Source organism: Acomys russatus, chromosome 31 (genome assembly GCF_903995435.1).
Source record: "Acomys russatus chromosome 31, mAcoRus1.1, whole genome shotgun sequence".
In the NCBI taxonomy this organism is placed as follows: Eukaryota; Metazoa; Chordata; class Mammalia; order Rodentia; family Muridae; genus Acomys; species Acomys russatus.
The window spans coordinates 30045023-30054809 of NC_067167.1; positions in this window are offsets into that span (position 1 = coordinate 30045023).

The following is a 9787-nucleotide window of genomic DNA, read 5'->3' on the forward strand; positions in this document are numbered from 1 at the left end:
CTCAATTGGTACCCTACGAGGATCACGATGGCTCCTGAGGCTGGGGGGAATCTCAAGGACAGGAACAAATCTTTTGCTTTGAAATCTGCTTGTATAATTCTTTTGCTTAGAAGCCTATGTGCAATTGCTACCATTCATAGCGCAGCAGCAGTAGCCTCTACACCTTCTAGTTTCCCTGCCTCATGCCTGTGTCTCCAGGTCTCTGTGGATTCCTTTTTGCATCTTCGTGTTTGTGAACTGTGGGCAGTATGTGTCTTTCCTCCTAGTAGCCTTCTGCAGACTGCCTACCTCCTCGGACACTGAGTCGTACAGCTTATAGAAGGTGTTTGCCAGGGACCTATTCTGCCCGTGTAGTTTCAGTATTTTTTTCCTTTAGATGTAGTGCATTTAAATAGCTTTTAATATGTTTCCCTCCATCCACTGACTTATGTAAAGACAGTAAGTATGTCTAATTCACCTTTGAAATGTCCAGAAAAATAGGCTTGTCGTTTCCTCTTAATACATGTCAAATAATAGAATTAATGGACATTTAAAAATTCTAAATATGATGCATGTCTGATATTGTGAGACAGTAAGTATGTACTGAGTGTGAAACTGGATTAATAAAGACTGAAACAGTCAAGATGCAGGAGAATGAAATTCAAGTGTAGGATGCTGCCAGAAAACAAAGAATTGAGCAGTTTCACTAGTAGGAAATTTTGTCCCCTAGTTTAAAAAAATTGTTTTACTTGTTTTAGGAGTAATTCAATATATAAAAATGTAATTATGTTTATCTGGTATATATATTATTATTTAAATCATTGAATGTACCACATTTTTCCATGTGGTCAACAACATTATTTATGTGTATTTTTATATTCGCAGGATAGAATTTTTCTATTTTTAAAATTTATATTTATGTATTATACTCCCAAGATTGAATATTCTTAGTTCTCAGTGAGCATACAATAACTATTTATTAACTGAGTAAATAGAAAAAGGATGAATAGACTCTTTTGCTTATTTCAGTTTTATTATCTGTGTATAGATAAAGCCAGTACTCAGGACAGATAATTAATCATAATGATAATTAATTAATAAACTATGTCATATGTTAAAAGCATTGGCTGAAAAGGAAACAAATGTATATATAATAACTTAAGACTTCTCAGCAGAGACCATAAAAGCCAGAAGGGCCTGGACAGAGATCCTGCAAACCCTAAGAGACCACAGATGCCAGGCCAGACTACTTTACCCAGCAAAACTATCAATAACCATTGATGGAGAAAACAAAATATTCCATGTCAAAAACAAATTCAAACTGTACCTATCCACAAATCCAGCTTTACACAAGTTACTAGAAGAAAAACTCCATCCCAAAGGCTCAAGCTACAATCACAACTACTCAGGAAATAGATAACTATACCATCGCAGAAACACAACTACACAAACGCTCGACTGGAAACAACATCAAAATTAAGACTCTTAACAGTCACTGGACATTAATATCTCTCAACATCAATGGCCTCAATTCCCCAATAAAAAGACACAGACTAACTGAATGAGTGCATAAACAAGATCCAACATTCTTCTGCATCCAAGAAACACATCTTACCCATAATGATAGGCATTACCTCAGGGTAAAAGGTTGGAAAAAAATATTCCAAGCAAATGGTCACAAGAAGCAAGCAGGCATAGCCATTTTAGTATCGAACAAAATAGACTTTCAACCAAAATTAATCAAAAGGGATGAGGAAGGATACTTCATACTCATCAAAGGTAAAGTTAACCAAGATGACATCACAATTCTGAACATCTATGATCCCAATACAAGGACACCCACATTTGTAAAAGATCTGCTAAAAAAGCTTAAACCACACATCGATCCCCACACAATAATAGTGGGAGACTTCAACACCCCACTCTCACTGAAGGATAAGTCATTGAAACAGAAACTAAGCCGAGAAATAACATCATTAACCAATGCCATGGGTCAAATGGATCTAACAGATATCTATAGAACCTTTCACCCAAACAAGAAAGAATACACCTTCTTCTCTGCACCCCATGGAACCTTCTCCAAAATTGATCACATCGTAGGTCACAAAGCAAGCCTCAATAGATACAAGAGGATTGAAATAATACATTGTATCCTATCAGATCGCCATGCTCTTAGGCTGCAATTCAACAACAACAGAAATAACAAAAAGCCTACACGTACTGGAAACTAAACAACTCTCTGCTAAATGACACCTGGGTCAGGGAAGAAATAAAGAAAGAAATCAAGGAGTTTCTGAAATTCAATGAAAATGAAGGAACAACATACCCAAATTTGTGGGATACACTGAAAGCAGTGCTAAGAGGAAAATTCATAGCACTTAAGTGACTTTAAAAAGAAATTGGAAACATCGCACATAAGCATCTTAGTGACACAACTGGAAGCCCTAGGAAAAAAAGAAGCAGAAACACCCAAGAGGAGTGGATGTCTGGAAATAATCAAACTCAGGGCTGAAATTAACAAATTAGAAACTAAGAAAACAGTCCAAAGAATCAACAAAACCAAAAGCTGGTTCTTTGAGAAAATCAACAAGATAGACCATTAGCCAAACTAACTAAAAGGCAGAGAGACAGTATTGAAATCAACAAAATCAGAAATGAAAAGGGAGACATAACAACAGACACTGAAGAAATACAAAGAATCATAAGATCCTACTTTGAAGGCATATACGCCACAAAATTTGAAAATCTCAGGGAAATGGATGATTTTCTTGATCAATTTCACTTGCCAAAGTTGAGTGAAGAACAGATAAACAAGCTAAATAGTCCCATTTCCTCTACAGAAATTGAAGCAATCATTGATAGTCTCCCAACCAAAAAAAGCCCAGGGCTAGATGGTTTCAGTGCAGAATTCTACCAGACCTTCAAGGGCGAGCTAATACCGATACTCTTCAAGCTACTCCAAAAGACAGAAATGGATGGAAAATTACCAAATTCATTCTATGAGGCAATAGTCTCATTGATACCTAAACCTCACAAAGACTCAACAAAGAAAGAGAATTTCAGACCAATTTCTCTTATGAACATCGGTGCAAAAACACTAAATAAAATACTTGCAAAACAAATACAAGAACACATCAAAGATATTCATCATGACCAAGTAGGTTTCATTCCAGGCATGGTTTAATATATGGAAATCCATCAATGTAATCCACCATATAAACAAACTGAAAATAAAAAACCACATGATCATCTCTTTGGATGCAGAGAAAGCCTTTGATAATCCAACAGCCATTCATGTTTAAAGTTTTAGAGAGATTGGGGATACAAGGCACTTTCCTCAACATAATAAAGGCTATATACAGCAAGCCAATAGCCAAAATCAAATTAAATGGTGAGATACTCAAGGAAATTCCTCTAAAATCAGGAACAAGGCAAGGCTGCCCATTCTCTCCTTATTGCTCTTCTAGCCAGAGCAATAAGACGACAAAAGGAGATCAAGGGTATCCAAATGGGAAAGGAGAAAGTCAAATTATTCCTATTTGCAGATGATAGTGTACATAAGTGACCCTCAGAATTCCACCAGAGAACTACTACAACTGATAAACACCTTCAGCAAATTGGCTGGATACAAAACTAACTCAAAAAAGTCTGTAGCCTTCCTATACACAAATGACAAGCTTGCAGAGAAAGAAATTAGGAAAACCACACCCTTCACATTAGCCACAAGCAATATAAAATATCTAGGAGTTACTCTAACTAAGCAAATGAAGGACTTGTTTGAAAAAAATTTCAAAACTCTGAAGAAAGCGATTGAAGATGACCTGAGAAGATGGAATGACCTTCCTTGCTCATGGATCTGGAGAATTAACATAGTAAAAATGGCCATCCTATCAAAAGCAATCTACAGATTCAATGCAATCCCTATCAAAATACCTACACAATTTTTTAAAGACATTGAAAGTTCAATTCTGAACTTCATATGGAAAAACAAAAAACCCAGAATAGCTAAAACAATCTTGTACAATAAAAGGTGCTCCGGAGGAATCTCCATACCTGATTTCAAATTGTACTATAAAGCAATAGTAATTAAAACAGCATGGTACTGGCACAGCAACAGGCTGGTTGATTAGTGGAATTGAATCGAAGACCCAGATATGAATCCACACACATATGGTCACTTGATTTTTGACAAAGAAGCCAAATCCATTCAATGGAAAAAGGATAGCATCTTCAACAAATGGTGCTGGTCTAACTGGAGGTCTATGTGTAAAAAATTGCAACTGGACCAATATTTGTCACCTTGCACAAAACTCAAATCCAAGTGGATTAAAGACCTCAACATAAAACCAGAGACACTAAGTCACTTAGAGGAAAAAGTGGGAAAGAGCCTGGAACATATTGGCACAGGAGACAACTTCCTGAACAGAACACCAACGGCCCAGGCCTTAATGTTATCCATTAATGAATGGGACCTCATGAGGCTGAGAAGCTTCTGTAAGGCAGGAGACACTGTCAAGAGAACAAAGCGACAGCCTACACACTGGGAAAAGATCTTCACCAACCCTACATCTGACAAAAGTCTAATATCCAAAATATATAAAGAACTCAAGAAATTAAACACCACCAAACCAAATAACCCAATTGAGAAATGGGGCTTGGAACTAAATAGAGAATTCTCAACAGAGGAACATCAAATGGCTGAGAAACACTTAAAGAAATGCTCAACCTCCTTAGTCATCAGAGAAATGCAAATCAAAACAACTGAGATTCCATCTTATACCCATCAGAATGGCTAAGATCAAAAATTCAAGTGACACCACATGCTGGCAAGGATGTGGGGAGAGAGGAACACTCCTTCATTGCTGGTGGGAATGCAAACTAGTACAGCCACTTTGGAAATCTATCTCGTGCTATCTCAGAAAAATGGGAATAGGGCTTCCCCAAGACCCAGCTATTCTACTCCTTGGAATATACCCAGAAGATGCTCCAGCACACAACAAGAAAATTTGCTCAACCATGTTCATAGCAGCCTTATTCATAATAGCCAGAACATGGAAACAGCCTAAGTGTCCCTCAGTAGAAGAATGGGTAAAGAAACTGTGGTACATATACACTATGGAATACTACTCAGCTATAAAAAACAAAGAATTCCTGAAATTTGTGGATAAATGGATTGAGCTAGAAATGATCATAATGAGTGTGTTAACCCAGAAGCAGAAAGACTTAAATGGTATATACTCACTTATATTTGCATACTAGCCCAAGGGGCATGTCCAATGAAAGCCTTCACTTACCAGGAAACTGGGACAGAGGGGAGGACATCCTTTTGGGACTCTAAATGAGAGAAGCATGGGAGAATAGCAAAGTAGAAGGATCCAGAGGGTCCTAGAAACCTACAAGTAGAACATTATGATAGGCAGATTTGGGCCCGGGGTTCCTACTCAAACTAAGGTACCAGCCAAGGACAATACAGGCGGTAAACTTAAAGTCCCTACCCAGATCTAGCCAACGGTCAGAACATTCTCCACAGTTGAGTGGAGAGTGGGATATGACTTTCTCACGTACTCTGGTGCCTCACATTTGATCATGTCCCCTGGAGGGGGAGACCTGGTGCACTCAGAGGAAGGACAGCAGGTTGCCAAGAAGAGACTTGATACCCTATGAGCATATACAGGGGGAGGTAATCCCCCTCAGGAACAGTCATTGGGGAGGGGAATAATGGGAAAATGGGGGGGGGAGGGAAGAATGGGAGGATACAAGAGATGGGATAAACATTGAGATGTAACAAGAATAAATTAAATTTTAAAAATGCAAAACAAAAAAAAACTTAATCATCTATCTATCTATCTATCTATCTATCTATCTATCTATCTATCTAACTATTGGCTATCTTTATCATCATCTATGCATCCATCCATCTCTCTATGCACTTACATACATCTATAAATATTGATATGTTTAAAGACAATTATTACATTTAGCAAGATCTGAGTTGCTACTGATCACTCTGTTCTGGCCTATGACCACAGCAGTCATCTGGGTTCTGCTAGTCTACACATAAGCTACCTCCAGCACTTAGAAAGTACCTCCTGGGCCTGGAGAGATGGGTCAGAGGTTAAGAGCACTGCCTTCTCTTCCAAAGGCCCTGAGTTCAATTCCAGGGAAGCACATGGTGGCTCACAACCATCTACAATGAGATCTAGTACCCTCTTCTGGTGTGCAGGCGTACATGTAGACAGAATACTATATAAATAATAAGTAAATAAATCTTTAAGAAACAAATGAAAAAAGAAAGAAAAACCCTCCCTCATCCCCTACCTGGGGCTTAGGAATTGTTAACACAGAGCTCCACAGATGACAACGCCATCATGTAGAATATAATAGTCACATGCAGTCCCTTCTGCCTGTAGTCTAACAAATTCTACAAATTTCTAAACACAGTATCCCAAATTGCATCCTGTGTTTGCCCATCAAATTTCTTTGTCATTTCCTAGTCTGTGCTCCATTTTGAAATGAAAGTGTAGGAGGTATAACTGGGTTCTTGTTTCCTAGACAAGGCTTTCAGTAGTTCATTACTATTTGTGGGGAATACTGGGCATTCAGCGGGGAAATAAGCTCCTGCCTGTTTCCAAATCTGGGTTTATTTTCCCAAGGCGTATTTTACTTTATTTTATGGAATTTTAGGTTAGGTTTTCTAATACTATTTAGAGAATTTTTGCATTTATGTTGCTGAGTAATACCTATAATTTTCCTTTTGATTATTCCTTCGTGCAGTTTTGTATTAAGGTAGCTGGGACCATATGTTTCTCCAGGAAAAGCTCTTTCTGTTTCTGTATTCATGAATAGATTACAGAGCGAGTTCTGGTCTTTTTTCTTCCTTGGAGTCTTATGAAATCAGTTGGTGAAATCAGATTGGCTCAATGCTTCAGGAGATGATATTAATTATAGATAAAACGTCTTCAGTTTACACAGATCTATTTGGAATCACCTATGGCTCCTACGAATTATTTGTGTTTCTCAGGGAATTAATACATGTCATACAGTTTATGGCATTTGCACACATTGGGGGCATAATTCTATTATCCTCTAATATCGATGAGCTCACTAATCACCTCTTATTTCAAATCTTAGAGAGTTGCATCCTTCTTCCTTTTCTGTCCTCTCTTCTCTGCCCTACTCCATCCTTTTCTTTCCCCTTTCCTTTCTTTCTTAGTTTAACTAGAGGTTTATTCCTATTCTCACTTTCAAAGAATTAGTGTTGGCTTCCATAAATGCTCGCTCTACCTGTCTGTCTGTCTGTCATCTATCTATTTATTCATCTATCACCTACAATCTATCTGTTAATAGAGGTATACATGGATTTCTGCTCTCATATTAGCATTTTTTTTTTGATTTCTTGACTTACTGTTCTTTCTCTAGCTATGTTTAAAGTTAAGAATTGAGGTTTTTCTTTTGTCTTATACATGGTTAGCACTATAAATTTTTTTGAATCTCCTTTCAATACACTGATATTTTTATATGATATATACTTCAAGTATTTTTAAAGCACTTTCCAATATCTTCACAGCTTTGGCACTGAGTAGTGAATCCAGAGCATGTTAGACAGGTGTTCTACCACTTTGAGCTAATACCCCAGTCTCTGGCTTATTGACAGAAGGGTTTTGCTACTACATAGCTCGTCAGAGGGAAGTAGACTAGAATGTCAGTGAGGCCATGCCCCATCACAATCAGCATCTTTTAAAACCAATAAGTGAAAGTATAAGATTTTGATTACTTGCAGAAAGAGCTGCACCTGAGCAATTTCTCTGGTCCTAGGTAGAGACATGACATTTTAATCTACCTTGAAGATCTTAAGATCACTATGTATACAAAGGGGTTCTGAGAGACAAAAAAAAAAAAAAAAAAAAAAAAAAAAAAAAGAGACATAGCATTATGTTCTCACATAAAACAGCCCCTCTGTTATTCCAAGTGTTGTCTGCTCTGTAATGGTCGTTTTAAACCTGGCTCAGTTTCACCCTTAAAAATAGTCAAGTTTCCATGAACAAACTCCTCACATCTTCTATGCTATACTCTGTGTGTCTCATCAGAAATCTTTCCACATAAATGACAAAGTGGAGACCTGAAGGCAATACATAGGGAGACCTTACTGTGTACCATTACCATGTAGCTTGGGCTGGCCATAAAGTTAATAGACAGCCTAAGAGAGACCCAAATTTGCAATCCTCCTGAATCTTAGGGTCAAAGGCCTCCACAGCTGGGATTAAAAGCCTGTGCCACCATGTCTATTTTGATACTTTTATCATAAAGGGGGTAAGAAGAATACAGCTAAACTTCTAAATACTGAGGGGTTTTTTTTTTTCACCTTCATTTTTGCTATTGATTTCTAATAGAGTTTATTGTAGTTCTAGAGTATATGTTTCATAAAGCTGCTATTTTTAATTTATTTGGGCATGGATTATGAACCAAATCTCGGTAAATATTTTAGGTTTTATTTTTGCTATTATTTTCTTTTGCATTTTAAAATTTTTAATAAATAATTGATTAATAAAACTGTTTAAATCATATGTAACTTTATTGATAGCCTATCCACCACATCCTTCAATCATACAGAGGGGTGTTACCATCTCCAAGGGTAAAAAGTCTAGCTTTCCTTTCAGTTCTATCAGAACTTTGAATTAAGAAATAATTTATTTATGGGAAAAGGGTGAAAGAGCAAAGTAGGGAGGGAAGAACGGGAAGATAAAAGTGAGGGGATAACAACTGAGATGTAATCAGAATAAATTAGTAAAATAAAAAACGGAAAAAAGAAATAGCTTATTTATTATGCTACTTTTCATTTAATGATGGGCGTTTTTATTATATTAAAGTTGTGCTTTAACAATCACTATTTAACTCTAAATAATTTTTCAGGCCCCTGGAAGGAAACTTTGTACTCAGAAGTAGCCATTCTTAAGTTCATACTAATTTTATTTTAGTGTCTTTGTAGAATGACTATTTCAAGTTATTCTTTATTGTTGATGGTCATTAAGGTCTCTGCTTGGTTACCTGAGTAACCAGCTAACATTGGACAGACATTCTCTGAAATGATCAGGCACAGTAACTAGCGCATCTTTGCCAGGGGCCCTGGACTTGTCCAGACATGCTTTCCTTATCAGGTAGGCAGGCGCCATTTCTGTCTCTGGTTTCATTTTACACTTTAACTGTTTGCCTGCACGCCAGCTGAGGGAGAGAAGACATGGCCTTTCCAGATCGTTCTAGGCATCCGCAGGATCCTCAGTATGTATATAGCCTACGTGTAGTTTTTCTCGATTCCTGTGAATGGGTGGAAGATTTTTAAATCCTCTACAGGTAGAATATTCCTCAGATATTCTCCAAAGAAAAGCTTTTGTGCTAGTGTTCTGTTTCCCCTAAACATTACTGACCGCTTCAGACAGCAACGAGGTTAACATGTTTGTTATAATTACTTTCAGCGAGTACCTCCAGAGGAAAAGGCTTTTTTCACTGCTTTTGTTCTGCCTCAGCTCAATAACAAACAGCCTTGCAAACATGGTTTTTTATTTATTTATTTATTTAAAAAAATTTTTTTTGGATAAGCGCCAGACAGGTTTAAAAAACAATTCATTTGGACTAAGACTTACAAAAAGCTGTGAATATGTGTGTGTATATATATATATATATATATATATATATATATATATATATATATATATATATATATATATTTTTTTTTTTTTTTTTTTCCCCCAATCAGGTGACTTCCAAACTTTACTGGAAATTTGAGGCCACTCTAACTTTTGAGGCCCCTGTG